Source organism: Bactrocera oleae, chromosome 2 (genome assembly GCF_042242935.1).
Source record: "Bactrocera oleae isolate idBacOlea1 chromosome 2, idBacOlea1, whole genome shotgun sequence".
NCBI classification, from domain to species: domain Eukaryota; kingdom Metazoa; phylum Arthropoda; class Insecta; order Diptera; family Tephritidae; genus Bactrocera; species Bactrocera oleae.
The window spans coordinates 19,294,704-19,313,622 of NC_091536.1; the positions used below are offsets into that span (position 1 = coordinate 19,294,704).

Consider the following 18,919-nt stretch of genomic DNA (forward strand, 5'->3'; position numbering starts at 1 on the left):
TTATGCTAGTCCCTCTTCACCTCTCCATCTCGGCGCCTATTTGTGGCATTTGGTTGGAGTAAATATGTGAAATATGGCGTCCTCCTCCCGTGTACTCCATTATCCATTAGCTTCTGTAACTTCTATTTACATTTATTTATGTTCTGTTTTTGATATGTTTTGTTTTGCTTGTTCGATTCTTCTTTGTGTTGAACTTCAGACACACCGTTCAAGGACGGGTTTTCCTATTTTTATTATATATAGGTATATAGAGTTTATATTTTATGTACCCGTTTTGGTGAATTTGCTTTTGCTTTCATATGTGTCGACGTTCTCCAGCACTTTTATGTATATGTATTAATACATATGTTATCATACCTTCCCATAAAGTTTTTGTCCTGTGCCTTTGAGGTGAAATTACTTTAATTTTTTCCATATATCCTAATTTTTGTCCTTTTTCAAAATGGAGTAATGAGATTATTTGGCTGAAATATAATTTTTGTATGTAGGAGCTATTTTTAGCTGCATTAGATTTCAAAAAAAAAAAAAAAAAAATATGGCACGTAATAGCTATTTTATTTTTACGATGATATATCATACACATAAATTCCCTACAATATTTATACATATGTACCTAAAATAACTCAAATTTCCAAATGAAATCGCATGCGAGAATGCCATAGCATAATTTATATTTCACGGGAGATGGGAGTGGAATTAGATTAAAATAATAATAATAAATCGCATGCAATAATTAATTTATTTTTATTTCAAGCTCATGTTATGTTTTTATGTTTAAGAAATTATTAAGCAATGGAAAAAAATGAAATTATTTCATATCCGCTCTAATTACATAATATTGTCCTTTAAATTTTAATGTCTCATTAAATTATAAATATTTATAAAATTATAAGTATTTACCTCATACTCGTATGTGCACATATTTATTTACATTAGGGTAATCAATATATCGGTAGTTGTATGTCTAAGGTAACCAAACAAAGTAATGAGTTTCTAAAATATCGAACTAGTGTTCCGCTAAAGGTTGCCTTAGAATTGTTAAAATTATTCTGACATAAATTTTTTTGACACATGCAATTTATGATGCCTTAATAATGAATATGATGAAATTAAGATGATTCATGAGAAACTTTGTGAACTCTATAAAAAGAATTAATAAGAAAATTAATTAATAAGTACTGAGCATATGCACATAGCATGTATTCGTAGAGGAATAAATGACTATATTTTGCAAAAAAAAAAAAAATCTTACTAAGCATCTAATAGCTACAGATGAGTTCTGTTAACTTTTTTATTATTGACAGAGACAACAGAGCTTGGAAGGTAGTTTGCCTTACATTATATATGGGCGGCAACTTTAATTTACCGGATTTAAATTTTTTTTGAATAGTTGGAAACGCTCTTCCAAAAAATATACATCTTAGTTTTCACAATTACCTTAAATTTTATATTTATATTTGTATCGATGTGGAATAGTAACTTCATGATTCAATTTTGAAAGTTGGCAACTGATTAAACGAATTTTTGATCCGAGCGTACTTAAGTCCATCTTCTAGAAACCTTCCATTTAGTAAAAATATTTTATTATAAATATAAAATTATATTATTGGCATGATAGAACTTATTCCGAGTTAAATTTCGTCTAAACTATGGCAGCTATTAAGAATGGGCAAACAAAATCCTTGGTAATTGTGAAGCGTATCGATATTTGAATGATACTTGCAATCTGGAAGTGCGCTTATTAAAAATGTATAATTTCAAAGATTCATTAAGGAAAAATAAATTAATTTTATTATACTGTTTTTCTCAATTATGATACTAACTGAGCTCAATTAAACACATAATTGCGCCAATAATGTCTAATTGAATATAATAGAATTAATTGATTGTAATTCATATTCTACATGCGAACGTATTGGATATGTTTGGTTAGCTTTGAAAGTTTATTAATGAAACAAATATGATAATATGACGACCAAATTCAACTAATTATTTCATTTGAAGTGTAATTGACTTAAATTAATTTTTGATAAAATGTCAAGCTTAATGTTGGTCATCATAGATACTTGTAGATAGATTTACACAGTCTCTAGGTAAAATAACTCAGATTTATATGCTTGTCTAGATTTTGGTAACCATCTGAAACATTTGTTGGGTACACCTAACCTTAAAAATTCTTGATAATGTAAATATTCAGTACGATGCCGAAGTTAAAAACATTGTCGCAAAAAAGTTTCCCGTGAGTATATATGTTTATATGCCCATCTGACCAACCAATGGGCTGCCAAATCGTCTGACAGCATGTAGGCTCGGCGCCGTTCATTTCAACACAATCGCCGGCTGTTTTCTGTCACGCGATGCTTAAAGTGAAACACATATGCCTTCGAAGTTATATTTAGAAATCGAAAAATACAAATACACACGGTTATGGGAAACACAAACATTAATTACATGTATAAATATGTGTCTATAATGCACTCTGATAGGGGATTCACAAAAGACAAGTGATTTGCTCGAAAACAAATTCCAATAATTTTACAGTTAAGAGCTTAATGGTGTCATTAGAACCGGCGCATAAGTGCAAGTGCTTAAAGAGTGAGCAAATGTTTCAGCTTGCAACACACACTCAATTTTTATACTCTCGCAACCTGTTGCTACAGAGTATAATAGTTTTGTTCACCTAACGGCTGTTTGTATCACCTAAAACTAATCGAGTTAGATATAGGGTTATATATATATAAATGATCAGGATGAAGAGACGAGTTGAAATCCAGGTGACTGTCTGTCCGTCCGTCCGTCCGTCCGTCCGTGCAAGCTCTAACTTGAGTAAAAATTGAGATATCTTTATGAAACTTGGTAGACATGTTTCTTGGTACCTTTAGACGGTTGGTATTGCAGATGGGCATAATCGGACCACTGCCACGCCCACGAAACGCCATTAATCAAAAACAAATAAATTGCCATAACTAAGCTCCGCAATAAGATACAAGACTGTTATTTGGTACACAGGATCACATTATGGAGGGGCATCTGCAGTTAGAAGTTTTTTTTTTAAGTGGACGTGGTCCCGCCCGTACTTAGAGCCTCTATTGACGGTGTGAAAATGGGCGAAATCGGGTGACAAGCCCGCCCACTCCCCATATAACGGTACTGTTAAAAATTACTAAAAGCGCGATAAATCAAGCACTAAACACGCCAGAGACATTAAATTTTATCTCTGGGATGGTATGAGATGACTCTATAGGAACCGCGTTCAAAATTAGACAGTGGGCGTGGCACAGCCCACTTTTAGGTGAAAACCCATATCTTGAGATCTGCTTAACCGATTTCAACCAAATTCGGTGCGTAACGTTCTTTTCATGTTTCTATGACCTAGTGCGAAATTGGGCGAAATCGGACTACAACCACGCCTACTTCCCATATAACACTATTTTAAATTCCATCTGATTGTTTCACTTTCCACTATGCATATCAACAATGATTATATCGGGGTAGAACTTTGCGTGAATAATACGTTTAAAGTATGCCACCTTGTGACCAAAAATTGTCTAAATCGAACCAAAACTGTTTAAGCCCCTAAGTACTAAATATGTGGACCCCAGTGCCTATAGTTGACCTTCTACCGAAAATATCAGTCAATCCACAAAGAAATCTCAAACGAGTATACTATTTGACTTTGCGAGAGTATAAAATGTTCGGTTACATCCGAACTTAGCCCTTCCTTACTTGTTTATTTTATTTTTTATTTACCATAAGTATACCTATATTATGCATATAGCTTTCATTATTTCTTGTTTTCTTGCGATTCTCGGAAATTTGCAAACATTATTATCCATTGCAAAAATAATGAAAAAATTCTTTTAAACACAAAAGTGAGAATCGAACGTAAATTAATGAATTTGTTGTCGTGATTGCAAAAACAACTACTTTGTGTGTATGTGTATTTGTTGATAGAAAGGAAGGCGTGCAAGCATGAAGTGTTGTTGTTTATGAAAAGGTGCGACCGCATTCGTGTATTTCATAATAAAAGTTGACATTTGCATACACCTGAAAATGTAAACAAACAAATTACGTCAAATGGCGATGGTGAGTGTTGCGGAGAGCAACGCGAATGACAAGTCCGTTTTCACAATAATTATTGATTATAATCAATGATTTATAACGAAAAGTAAGTATAGACATGATAGAGTTTTTTTAATATACAAAAATGTTTACCAATTGGGTACATTTTTATTAAATTCCGGCTTCGAGAACAGTATAATTTAATATTTTCAATGCTTTTAAGCCACTGTAGTCTTGCATTAATGCTAGTTCATAGAAAAGGTTCATATATAGCTTGATTATGTTTTACAGATACTCTAGACCACTTTAAGCTTTTGAAATTACCTCGAATAAAGTTCGTTAAAAATTGTTGTAAAGAACGTGAAATTTCTTCGAGAATGTGAATTTGCGTAATAGTCTTGGACAATTATCAAGCGCTGTACCAAACTGAAACGTAACAAGATAAAACGCCAATCCTTACTTAACACTCTGTCAAAATTTGACATAAATCCATAAACAAACATGGCCGCGACGAGCTGTCAAAATCACGTCACCCCTATTGGTAGACGCTCGATATATGGTACAATAAGATATGCATAGACTTAATTTTTCGTTAACGACAAAAATATAATTTCTTTCAAAAAAATAAGTGTGCTGTACACATAGCAATCAATACAATTTAACTGTTAATTGACTAAATTAAGACTCTGCCAAGGACTTACATAAATAAATTTTAGACTAAAAGTAAACCCAAATATTCACTATTCTATTAATTGTAAGCTTTCAAAAATTTGTGAAAGAAACTTCAAATGATTTGGAAACACTTTACCGAACGCAAAATGATTGAATCTATGAAGGATTTACGTTTCGCATTTCCTTTATTTTTTTTTTAAATATATTTGGCAATCTGCATTGGCGTTTTCAGCACGATAATGCGCCATAACAGCGCTCGGTCTGTAAAAACTTGAATACAAAGCCAAAATGTCGATGTTCTGGAGTGGCCACCATAATCCCCAGGTCCCACAACGTCTGGGTGTGGTTGGTTAGAAAGATGTACGAGGGTGATAAACAATATACCAGCAAAGAGGAACAAATCGACGGCATAAAACTGGCTTGGTCAACGATTATATTCGATTTTATTAAAAAATTATTATGATTTTCTCCTAAATAGAGTTTGTAAAGTTCTTGTCAAAAAAAAAATGGAACCACCCATTATTAATTTCTTTTAAAAACATTCTAGTTTAAAATTAAAAATGTTAGGTTTCACTTTTTTGATTAAATAAACTGTAAAAAAATAAAGTTAACCACGGGGCGCTATTCCGGTGATTCAATTTTTGTTCGGTTATTTTTATATTGTTTAGTTTTTTAATACAATAAAATATTATATTGAATCGTATTGTGTCACTCTGTAGCTCATTTTTAATGGCAAATTGGCTAAAGTATGTTAGAAAAAAATTGTATAGCTCTAGCTCAAATATTATGCATAATATCTGACATCAACCAAACATGCTTAGGGGGCGCTAATCTGATGAGGCGGAGTGTAATTTCAAATATTAATTTGTGAGTAGGAACAATATTTTCCTGGAACGCCTCTTTATCATTAATTGCAAAGCCTCAGCATATGTAAACATCATTAAATTAGCAAACAAGATGTGAAAAGTATGAGATAAAAATACTAAAGTAACCATAACAAAAACATAACCGAAAGTGTGGGAATCACTATGGAAATATACTATATACATATGTTTATATTATGTATGTATTTGAAAGGAAAAGTATGAAAACAAATCACAAAACTCGTCAGCAAAACAGAAACTAAGCAAAAATATATATATCAGTATTAGGTACGAATAGTAATGCCAAGAAACGTCAAACCGCAAAATGAAATTACAATACTTTGTTGTATTTATGGACTGTACTTGATAATGATGGAATGTATGCAAAAGCTAAAGTCTCAAGCACACACACATAGAAACAGATAGAATCTACCATTTTAGTATGGCAAAAGTAGCGAGAAATCGGTGGAAGGCATAACAAGTGAATTCGGTAAATATTGTTTCATACACTTACATATGTACTTACATATGAAATTACATAAGTATACATAGCGACGAAATTTCACATTAATATGAAATATTTAAAATTTATATGTAAAAATGAAATAAAACCTACAAAACTCATATACTGTACACATATAAATATATATTATGCATATACAAACATATATAAAATATACGCCGATGTATTATAATATGTATGCACAATGTAAAATTTCCACCCCCAAAAAGAAGTGAATGACCAAACTAGCAAGAATTTTCGAATTACAAGCTACAAAGTCACCCACCAACAAGCGGCGGTGGTGCGTCAGTTGCACAGTGAAACTAAATGCTTAAAATGGAAGCAAAAAAAAAATGTATACAGTTATATAAAAATATATTTAAACATTTTGATTTACAATTGAATTGTGAGGATTTTTCGGAAGTTACAATAATTTTCAGTCAAAACGGAGGCCGCAAAAACTCTCTTGACTCTAAGAAAAAAGTTTTTAAAATGGAATTTAATAACTTCACTTTCACTTCACTTTGAAAACATATAGAGATACTAACAATTTAAAAGAAAACCGTCTAGTAGTGTTAGGCCTTTAAGAAGCCAGCTTAAATCTCTTAATTTATCTCTGACCTAAGAAAGGTTTGCATACAATTCATCCATTTCTCAGAGACTTGTAAGTTTATTCGCTTTTAAGGAAATGCGAGGTGTTGGAATTGTCAAAAATCAATTAAAATGTGGTAAAACCTGCAAAAGTTGGTTTATTGGAAAATGAAATTGAAATTGAAGTTTGTGAAAAATCGAAATCTCAAATTAGTAAGATTCAACAGCGTTTATAGTGAGAAAGTAAAGCAAGATTTCATGGACATAGTGCCATAGCACGCGTTATAGGGAAGATCAGCGGAAATAATACTTAATAAGTGGTTCTGTGCGAGAATCTTAATTGGAAGTAGATTATGTTTAGCGGATTAAAGTTTCGAACTTCGGCTTTCAATGCTTCGCCCTACTTAAAAAAGGTCGTTATCTTTACTAATAGAGAGTTTTTAGTCGGAGCATCATATTATAATATGGCACTTCTACCGATTAGCTTATTTGTTTCGCTCAATCAAATTCAGACGACCAAACGTTCAGAACAGAACCGGAAAATGTGAGCCAGATTTGGAAGTTTTTTTTTTTTTGATAAAAGTAGGAGTACGAATACAAGTTTCATAATATTAGCTGTCACGCCCACTGTGCCTTTCCTCGTGGTTAACGTCAATTTTTCCACAACAACCTCAAGGGGAACAAAGCAAACCTTTGGGGGCAAAAGTTATAATGCCAACGCTTCGTCTTCGTGGAAGAGTATTTCCCGAATTGGTTGCATGTATGTGTGTATAAATAAAACTGAGGAAATTTAAAATAATATATTATTTTATTCCTAAGAAAGAAAAGATTAGGAAAAGAATTATTAGAAATAAAAAGCATGGTAATTGTGGAAATTCTGTTGAGAAACGAGACGTCAAAACGAAAAAGAAAAAAAAATGCGAAATATATTATATATAATAAAACAAATGAGTAAAAACGAGCAACTACATTCGTATCCACTCGTATTTGTGTAACTATGAGATACTTGCTCGCGGTTTTTATTATACATTTGTAAGAAAGCTGACGAAAGAACTTTACGCTGTTGAACAAAGGAAATAAAGAACCGATGCTGAGTGCAAAGCGAAGCCGCAAAGAATGCGTCTGTGTGCAAGTATAATATTTAGCTTTCGTAAGGGGGCGGTGGTGATTGGGAGCCAAAAGTACAAGCACGCGCACAACAAAGCAAACAGCTGAACGCCAATGGAGCAGATGCGAAAAGCAATCGCAAATATGTTAAAATAAAAACAAAGACGAGCAAATAAATGTGTTAAGCAAAATAAAAGAGGCAAAGACGAATGTGTAAACAAGTGAAGGGTGAAGATAGGCGCGGAATCTAACGACTCTGCCACACTAACAAATCGCACGTTGAGCAAATAATGATACGCATATGTGTTAGTGTGTCAGAAAGACGACAGAGAAGGGAGCGAAATATGTGTAAATGAGAATGTGCACAAATAACTGAAAGATGAGAGCGTTGTCACCCGCAGTCGTTGATAAAGCTTTCAATATTATATTAAGAGTGTTTCCGGTGAATGACGAGTGGTAAATACAGTATACGGTCGAGGGAAATTATTCCGTAATAATGGCAACTTTAGTGTTCCAATTATATTAGTGAAATTTGTTTTCCTCGGTAGCGTGGAAAATGTAGATAAAGTAGTTTTATTAGTTATAATACCTCTAGAAATCAAGTGTTTGGTTGCCTAAAGTATTCTTTGAGGATCATAAGTGTATCATAAGTGCTTGTTACAGATGTCCCCTCTAATCATGTCTGTCAACGTAATGGAGAAAGTTAAACACGAAAGCGGTCACGTTTACTTTAGTGAAATAGCAGAGAAATAGCAACTTTTTCAACAAAATCATGTTTGAGTTAACTTTTTTATTCCCAAAATTCAAATATCCCCTCCGTGCCAATCGCAATGAGTTGGTGTAACAAATTGTCATGCCTGGCAAAGTCTATAAACTGTATATGGAAAAGTGAATGGACCCTTCCACACTTATCACTGCAAAAGGACTTATTTAAAAGATTTTTATTAAAATACATATATAATGGCATGGTACTATATGCTTAATATTTTCTCTCTGTTCAAGTTGCCGTCTAAGCCTTTGAAAATCCTGCCAACCGGAAAATACTCATCGTTGATCAATTTTTCTTCACAACTTTCAATAAATTCTAGCCAAGCCACACTATTAATAGATTTTTAATCAAACCACATTCTTAACATTCAGCTATACAATTTTTATGCCCACTTACTGTATTATTTCAAAAACAACTAGTCGAAAAGAGCAAAGTAGATCCATACAAGCACGTTATGTGGAGCACACGAAGAATGAGAGTAAAAGCGAGGGTGAGTGCCCCACTGCGAGAGTAAAGTGTTCGTCGTCGTGTGAGCGCGAGTGTGGGAGCCGCTGCCGTCAAAGCGAACTCGGGCCTGTTGGAGTGGTGCGACCAAAGTCTTTTATCAATCGGTCAAGAACGTTTGTCGAAGTTGAACGCGTTAAAACGCGGTCGCGCGCAAATTAAACCAAATTACAAAAGAAAAGCTTATACTATATACCCACACACACGTGTGTGTAAATGTGTGGTACATAAATATAACTAATTGTTTAACAATAAAGTGTGTGAGAAAACAACAAACACTTAGAAATTCGATTGCAAAAAGAGCCCATAAATATATATATATGTATGTATATGTAAATTTCGAAAGATTTTCGATTGATTTCGTTTGATTTTGTGCAGGCATATTGTACAGAAGAAAAAAGTCGATCTTAATTAAAAATACAATAATACAAAAAGAACAAGTCAGCAAGTTTTTTGCACTTTTGCAACGATAATAACTACTCGCAGTAACTTGCTTACATACATATATGTATAAGTAAATATAGTAGTGTATGTATACAAAAAACAGCTGTGAGTGAGTTTTGTTATTAAACTTGACATTTGTGTTTGTGTGTGTGCGTGTGTCTGTGTCTGTGTGTGATTAAAAAGGTTTTAGAAAAAAACTATCTCAAAATAATTGAAACAAAGAAAATTGAATTGTGTAGAATAAGTAATATAATATAATATAATATTATATGCAATGAGCATTGTGCAACAGCAGTGACAACAACAACAAATATAAAAGTAATAATAACAGAATAAAAAAAATAATAATACTAAGCGAAGTATGCACGAATTACAAGTGCAAATACAACGTGAGGCGTAATCAGTATAAATATCTGTGCTTAAATACATACATATATACAAATATATATTTGAATGCATGTGTATGTATGAAAATGCTGCTGATTACTGCTGCAAAATACAACAATACAAAAAACACAATTACAATATTAAAAGTAGCAAAATAAAAACACAGACACATCTGTACACACATACATGCATGCATATCTACTCGTACTATATAAACATTTATAAAAATATCTATATTATAGAACAAATGACTCGAGCAATAAGAACCACGCGAAATGAAATGATTTCACAACAATAGCAAAATATATACAAACATACGTACAAATATATATACATATTTTTATATAGAACTGTTTGTATGTATATACATAAATAATATAAGCGATTTGTGGTGGGTCGCTTAGGCAGTTCACGGGGCAAGACATTCATACATTTCAATATCAGTCCATTAGGCAGTCAGCAGAGTCTTTCGCCGCTCATTCATTTATGGTATTCATTCATTTGCTCTGCTCGGCATCTCAGTTCAGCATTTAGCTAGGCCGCGCGTATGCTGAAAGCACTTTAGAATTTGCGAAATTGTGCTGAAAAGGTAGAAGAAATCGAGCAAACATGACAACATTATATTCTAAATTATTTTAGGTGTTTTTCGTGTGTTGAGTTAGAAAAAAATAAACATAAAGTTACAGAGGTTGGAAGAGTTTGAACAAATGTAAATGAAACCATAAAATAAAAATTTTAAGAATCTGTTGCAATATAAATAAAAATAATAGTAAATTATGAAACTATGTTGAGAAGCAAAAAAATTAGCATAATATTGTATAACATACAAAAATATTTTAAAAATAATAATGTTAAAAAATAAAAAATAATAACAGAAAACAAATTAAATAAATTCTAATAGTAATTAAAAATGCAAATAACGAACATACAAAATAATAAAAATTTTAAAAATTTGTGTTAAATCAAGTTTAAAACAAGAGCAAAAAACGTTAACTTCGGTTGTACCGAAGCTTTAATACGCTTCACAAATACAAAAGTTTTCCATACAAGAACTTGATTTGGATCGCACAGTTTGTATGGGAGCTATAGGCTATTGTAGTCCAGTATCGATGGTTCAGACAACTGAGCAGCTTCTTTTAAAGAAGAGAGTGTGTGCAAAACATCAGATCGATATCTCAAAAACTAAGGGACTAGTTCGCATATATATAGACAAACGAGTGTACGTTGATCATTCCTACATACATATGTTATAGTACTACATTGTAGGGTATCCGACATTTCATTCAAGATGTTACACACTTCATGGACCTTAATATATCCTGTGCAGGTTATGAAAGTAATATCTGTATATATATATATATAATATAACAAATATGCGAGCATAATATTTCATTTCCAAAATTATAAATAAAAATTAAAAAAAAAAATTTATTTTGAATATAAAAGTTATTATTAAATTAACTAGTAATAAAAATATAATAAGCTAATACAAATCTAATAAGTTTTTACTAATATTCCACAAAAAAAAAATGTTCCATACAATTAATATTTTTACGAATTTAATAATAGTTAATTAAATTAATTTTTTTTTAAATTAAATATTCATGAGTGAATACCAATTAACAGAATTAATTAATATGCTATATATTTAGTTTTAGTGTTATGAAATTACGTTAAAAATATGTTTTTCAATTATTAAATTTTTTTTTTTTTAAATCGTAATTCTTTTTAATTTAAATACTTTTTAAAACTCAAAAATATTAAATAATTAGTGTCAAGCTTTCAAAAATTAAATTATAAAAATTTTTTTAAAAATCGTTGTAATTCTTTTTAATTTAAATCCGTTTTAAAACTCAAAAATACTAAATAATTAATTTCAAACTTTCAAAAATTAAATTATAAAATTTTTTTTAAAAATCGTTGTAATTCTTTTTAATTTAAATACTTTTTAAAACTCAAAAATACTAAATAATTAATTTCAAACTTTCAAAAAATTATTTATGTATTTTATAAATACCAATTTAAAACCCTAAAAAAATTTGCATTCAATACTTGATTTCAGTATTGCAATCAACATTCCAAAAAATTTTCAAATTGAAAAACTTTTAAATTTCGATTTAAATACGGCACTTAAGTGCAACAGCAATTTCCAACAAATTTTATTTGGCTTATATTTAATTAGTGGTGAAGAAATTAAAATCATTCTCACTTTAAATTTATTAAGCGATATTTGAACACTGTAGGTGTATTATGAAACCACACGCGCTCATGAAAGTGCGTGAATTATTTTAGAGCAAAGAAGTAGGACGAAAAGGGCAAAAGCAATAACAATATAAATACTTGCTAATTAACGAAGTGCAGAAAAAATTAACACTCAAAAGTATATGTATATAATACGCATAATTGTAACATGTGATTTGAAGGGAATGGAATGCATAATTTAGATTTAGATTATCGACAATTTGCATAGGCAATGACGTCACTGCCAGCTTAACACATTTCGACTTTGTTACATTTGTATTTACATAATTTCCGTTGTGGACGTGCTGAGTGTATAGCGTTGACACAGGAGAGTTTCGAACATTTTGGATGGTGCATGCTATTTAATTAATTTCACGCTTAATGTTCACTAAATTAGCTAAAATTTTATTTAAAGGAGAGTGAATTAATTAAATATGTAATATAATTGTATAAAATCAAATTATATAAAAGGCGTTAATTTCGTTTGTACCGAAGCTATAATGTCCTTCACAAATGCACAAGGTTCCTTACAAGAACTTGATTTTGATCGACCAGTTTGTATGGCAGCCCGATGCCATAGTGATCCGATCTGTACTATTTCTTTTGAGGTTGCACCTTCGTTTTAGACAATAATACATGCCAAATTTCTTGTCGATAACTGGTCAAATGAAAAAGTTTTCCATACAAGCAATTGATTCCGATTGTTGAGTTTGTATGGCAGCTATATGCTAGAGTGGTCCGACCGTCAATATTACGAAGACTAAGCAGCTTTCTGGGGAGAAAAGAACGTGTTCAAAATTTCAAATCGATATCTCAAAAACTGAGAGACTAGTTCGCGTATAGACGTGGACATGGCTCAATAGACTCAGCTCGTTATGCTGATCATTTAGATATATATATTTTACAGGGTCTCCGACGTTTTCTGCTGGGTGTTACAAACATCGTGGCAAACTTAATATACGTTAAACGAATAATTAAAATGAAATTACTCTGAACAAGAAAAAAATATTACTTGAAAGACACAAATCTGTAACACGCAGAAGCTTACGAAATAACATAACATATAATCAGCTGTTTAGGTTTTATAAATTATATTTATTATTATTTAAAGAAAGTATTTATATATTTTATTTTTACAATTATAATTTTTTTTTTAATTTATATAACTTTTAAAATATTTAAAAGATGTAGTACAAAAGAAAGTAGTAAAATTTTTAAAAGTAGGTAATTTTCAATATACAAATTAGTTGAATCAAGATTAAATAAAAAAATTAACCGAAAAAGAAAAAAGTAGAAAAAATTTTAAATAAATAAATGTTGAATATTTTTAATTTTTTTTACTATTAAAAATTATAAATAGAAATATTGAACAAAAATTATCACTAAATTAAAGTAATTTTTAGCAAATTAAGAGAATAAAGTAAAATAATTTAAAAATTAAATTGTGCACCAAAAATATATAAGTGTAATACTATTGTATATTTTTAGAAACATTATGTAAAATTTAAAGTAAAAGTTCTTACAACTTAAAATGTGATCAGTATATTAATATAAAAAAGCGAAATAAAGCAAAAAGCAATAATTTAAACAAATATAAAAAATTATTAATTAATTTAAATAGACCAACTGCATTATTAAAAAAAAACAAATTTATGAACTTAATAAAAGATTATAATTAATATATAAACCAAATTAACTAAACAAAAAAATTTCAATATCTTAAAATAATAAAGTAAGTTCAATTAACTTAAATTCAAAGTAAAAATTAAAAAACTAGAAAAAAAGTATTTGCGAACTACTGAATACCTACATACATATGCACTAAAAATGTTAAGTTACACAAGGGAATAAATATATATTGTTAAAATAATGAAAGAATTTTTTAAATACAGTAATTTTGTGTGTGTTTATAGGCAAGCGTTCATAAAAGCGTCGATTGCTTATAAAAAACAATTTAAATATAAAACTTACAAATGATTTCAAACGAATTAGGCAACTAAGGCAGAGCCAAAACGTGAATTGAATATACCCAATTCTGATAAGCCATTTTTATTTGAGGTTGGGTTTTTGCTCGTTAGGCAAATTATGTTATCACATATGTATAATCAAATATGTATATCATCTCATCATATATATATATAAATATATATATATACATTCATAAGCTTTACATATATACATATATATACTCGTATGGCTCTGTTAGTAAGCATATTTATGTATGTGTGAGGTATACAAGCAGAAATTTCGATTTCGCAGTAATTTCGGGTGAAGAGTAGCATTTGCTTAAATATACACACACACATATACATATGTTAGTTACACTTTTTATGCCCTGTCCACTTCAAAACGCGTGTGCTTGTATGTGCATAGTTTTAATAATAAGTTCAAATACCATAGGTGGCAAACTAGAAAATGAACTGCAAAGATTAACGAAATTTTCAAGCAAAAGAGAAGTAGAGAAAACTAACCAAGCAATTATGCGTGACATACATTCGGTGGCGTTTAATAGCCTAATTTCATAAATTATATCAAATTTACTTATTGTTTTTTTGTGTTTAATAGCAGCTTTTAACAGAAAAATTTATAAAAGCAACTTACAGATAAAATACAAAGTGTTTGAAAATAGCTGATTCCAATAAAAAGTGGAATAAAAGTATAAAATATATAATACATAAAAAAAACAAAAAAGTTCAAAACAACACTGTTGGGTTGAGCGCACTTTATATGAAAAAGTGCATGAAAGAGTGTAGAGAAAAACAAGGAAATGTTTAACAAACAGTCGAAACTATAAACGTCGCTTAAAATAGTAATAAAAACTACCAAAATAAAAACAAATTCAACGAAAAACCGGCAGCGAACCGGCTTGAGCACACAACAAACAACATTTCTACCCATCCTCTCATTACTTAATTCTTTAGCCGACACTAAAAGCAACGCAAAACAGCAGACGATAAGTGATTTTTTGTGTTCGCCGCGAAAATCGCACACATTTTTGCGTGACTTCATTTCATAGATCCAGAAATTTCAATTTGACCGCGTTATTCGAGCACAAGATTTGCAGTAGCGGCGGCAAGGCAGGGCGTGGTCTATATGAGAGCGAGACCAACAGGCCTGCAAGCCTGACCAGCGTGGCTTTTTATTCGAATTGAACCAATTTTTGGGGAAAAAGGTAAACGGCTTTGAATGAATTTTCTTGCACCTATCTGATATTATATTATGATCACAGACATATATTATATGCTGCTAATTTCGATATACAATATATTTTAATTTTATTTCAGAGTTTGTAAACTTCTCAATTGTATTTGAAAATCAGTTCAGTTTGAGTTAATTGACCTGGAGAGCTTAGGTTCTTTATTTCCTATTTGGTTATAGAATCATGTTATCGATCTGTGAGAGTTAGCGCAAAAATTAGCTTTTGTTTGTTAATTATACATGGTCAATATTCATCGAATCATTACTCAATAAATTTATTCATTTCCATAAAAAGTCACCCGATGTTCTTAGAATTAGATGGTATGCAAGATCAGAATTCGGTTAAACTTTTATTAAATAAAAATTAATAAACTAACTAATTAATCTAAAATAACATCGAATATCTAATACAAACTTCGATAAAAAACTATCTAATATATAGTTAAATTTTCTGGAAAATATAAATATATCGATATACAAAAATTTTTCGGTTAAAGCAATGAGCGGATATTCAATCGGTACAATTTGTTATTACTAGACGACGGAGTTATAAACCAGTAATTATCAAAACATTTACAATAAATAAAATTTTTCTATTGTATTTTATCCCAAAATCAAATATATCGATTATTATATTTGTGTTTTAAATACATACATAATACATACTTGTATATATACTACTTTCAAAAAAAAAAAAACATTATCTTTTGTTTTAAACAAAAACATTATGCACATGTAAAATCCTTTTAAAGTGACTAGTTCGTGATTTTATGTAGCTAGATCATGAATTTTTCCCCCTACTCTATACAATATATAATATATAGAAATGTTAAGCATGACGAGCTCAGTCGAGTCCGTCTCTCTGTTCATCTGTATGTATATACACGAACTAGTCGCTCCGAGATATCCATTTGAAATTTTGCACTCATCCTTTTCTCCCAAAGAAGCTGCGCATTTATCGGAATCGGTGATATCGGACCACGATAGCATAAAGCTAACATAAAAGGTGTACGATAAAAATCAAGTCCTTGTAAGGAAAACTTCTTAATTTGACGAGATATCTTCACGAAATTTGGAATGGATTATTTACTAAGTCAACAGTACAATCTCCAAACAAAGCGTTCAGATCGGACTACCATAACATACTTATAGCTGTCATAAAGACTAATCGATCAGAAGCCAGTATTTGTATGGAAACGAAGGTTAATTAGATTCGGAGCAACCCAAGTTAACGTTTTTTTTCTTGTATTTGCATAGGAAACTCATAGCCACTCCCACATTTACAAATTTTTTCTACCATAAAGAAATCCTTTACAGTGTAGTCAAATCCATGCATCCTTTCTGTAGAAGCGTCTTATGTGCTTTGATTACGTTCGTTGATTTAAGGTACGCTATTTTTAGCCACTATTTCCATTAAGCTTTCGTTTTCCGTTGCTCATCCACTGTAAGCGGTTTTGTGTTGGATTACGTACACACATACACACCTACTTTTCAATATTTGACTTGACTTTGGTTATTTTTAGAAGCGCGTCATTTGGCCTCTTCACGGAAGTGGCAAATGGTCGGCGAAGGACACGTTTCTTTATTTATGCATGAATGTGTGTGGGCATGTAAAAGTGTCATACTTGTATATTAGTGGGCGTTTTGTAAGAGAATGCAAATATATTGGCGCTTGTGGGAGAGCTTTTGTTTTTATTGGTTTTTAATGAAGTGACAGAATGACCTGCTGTCTTTAAGCTGCAAGCCCACTACATCAAATGCAATAAATAATTTAATTTTCTTTCTCGTCGCACAAAAAAGCTTGTGCACTGAAACTTTGATATTAAATGTTTCAGAAGAAATATCACTCCGTTTTAGGATATTGTCACTTAATTAAGCCATCCCTATGGGTAATAAATGCGTTAGGTTTACAGATGAATAAAAAATTTCAACCTGCAACAAATTGAAAAGCTCCACTCTTTAAAGTATAAAGTTACGTAAGTTAAATATTATGCCATATTTTAAAATTAATTTAAACAACTTTAATTGAAAATCAACTTTTTTTAAGGTATACTTGTATATCAGAATAAAGCGTACATCATTAAACACAAATAGTTTATTTATAGAATTGAAAAGTCTAAATATTTAACCACTTGAAATTACTGTCAATGAAGCTCTTTTCAATATTAGAAGCTGTATTACTAACGTGACAGCAGTACAAAAGCATATTCGGCTTTAAAATTATAGAAATTTGAAATCTTTGTATGCTCATAGCTTTTTTAAAACAGTTTTTTTTACTTAATTTCAATAATCGCTTTCACTGCTGCCCCGCCACCAACTGCATCGCATGTCAATGAGCAATTCTTTATTTTGATTTTAATTTGTTTCGTTTTCTCCTCTTCAAAAGTTTTTATTACTTTTTTTTAGTACTGCTACTCTCATACAGTTAGTGGCGGCATTGAAAAAGGGTCAAAAGAGCCTATCAGTCACGCCCCAATGCGGCTTGTAAGCCAAAAGGAAATAAAAAATAAGTTTTTGGTTGTACAGAAACTGGCTCTTTTAGGCGATTTATTGTCCAAGTGCCTGTATGTTTGTGTATGTATGTTGTATTTGATTAAGAAAATTACATTTGAACTCCAAACTAAGCCACTAACACTGTTTTAAGCCGCTCGGATTTAAATGTTATTAATTTTGTTATGGGAAAGGTTGCAGTATTTTATTTTGAAAGGTTTAATAATGCGGCTAGAGAGTTTTGTGTCTTATTATACCCTAAACAAGGAATATTAAGTCTATCACAAAGTTTGTAACATCCAAAAGAAAAATTCGGAGACCAGCATGACAAGCTGAGTCGACTTAGCCATGGCCGTACGTCTGTATTTACGCGAATTAGTTCCATAATTTTTGAGATGTCGATCTGGAATTTTGAACACTTATGGAAAACGTTTTTATTTGAAAAATTCTCTTCACGAAATTTGGCATGGATTATTGTCTAGATAGATATAAATTGAGGTTTGCACCGCGACCTAAGGTCTATTGTATAATCTAAAGCAGGGCTGCAATCTTTAAACACACTGCAAAGATCGGTCCACTGTAGCATATAAGTATATGTATATATTTATGTAGGTGCCATAGAAACTCACCGATCCAATGAAAGTTCTTGTATGGATAACATATTCATTTCACCAGCTATCTACAAGAAATTTGGCATGGATTGTATTGTCCAAAGCAACGTTACAATATCCGAATATATTGTTTAGATTCGACCACTATAGCATATAGCTGCCATACAAACAGACTAATCAAAGTCAAGAGAAAAAATGTTTATAGTATTTTATGCTATAAAAAATGCACCTGTGAAGGGTATAATAGCTTCGGTGCAGCTGAAGTTAACTTTTTTTTTTTGGTTTATTTAATCTCTATTCCATACAAAATTATCTGTACAAGTATTTCCTACTGGGTGAATCATTTATTTTACATACCTATTTAATATTATATACACATATATGGCAAGCGATCGAGCCTTCACTGCTCATAATCATTGTTGTGCTATTTATGACATCCTTACATCTCTTCCTCTGACAACAATGACCCGCTATGATA

General features: G+C 30.9%; 1 protein-coding gene across 5 annotated transcripts in view; it reads left to right on the forward strand.

The window, feature by feature from the left end:
* The window catches only part of REPTOR (repressed by TOR), a 68,871-nt gene that overhangs the window by 21,298 nt on the left and 28,654 nt on the right, over window positions 1-18,919 (forward strand). Inside the window, exons 1-2 of one of the 5 annotated variants that reach the window (XM_014248037.3) lie at window positions 9,163-9,392; window positions 14,708-15,314. The exons of 1 other annotated variant lie outside the window; for it this stretch is intronic. The gene's annotated coding sequence lies outside the window, so the exon portion shown is untranslated. Of the gene's footprint in view, window positions 1-9,162; window positions 9,393-14,707; window positions 15,315-18,919 lie in introns of those variants that run through there. 3 more of the 5 variants (XM_070110729.1, XM_070110732.1, XM_036377838.2) reach the window with 3 other exon arrangements.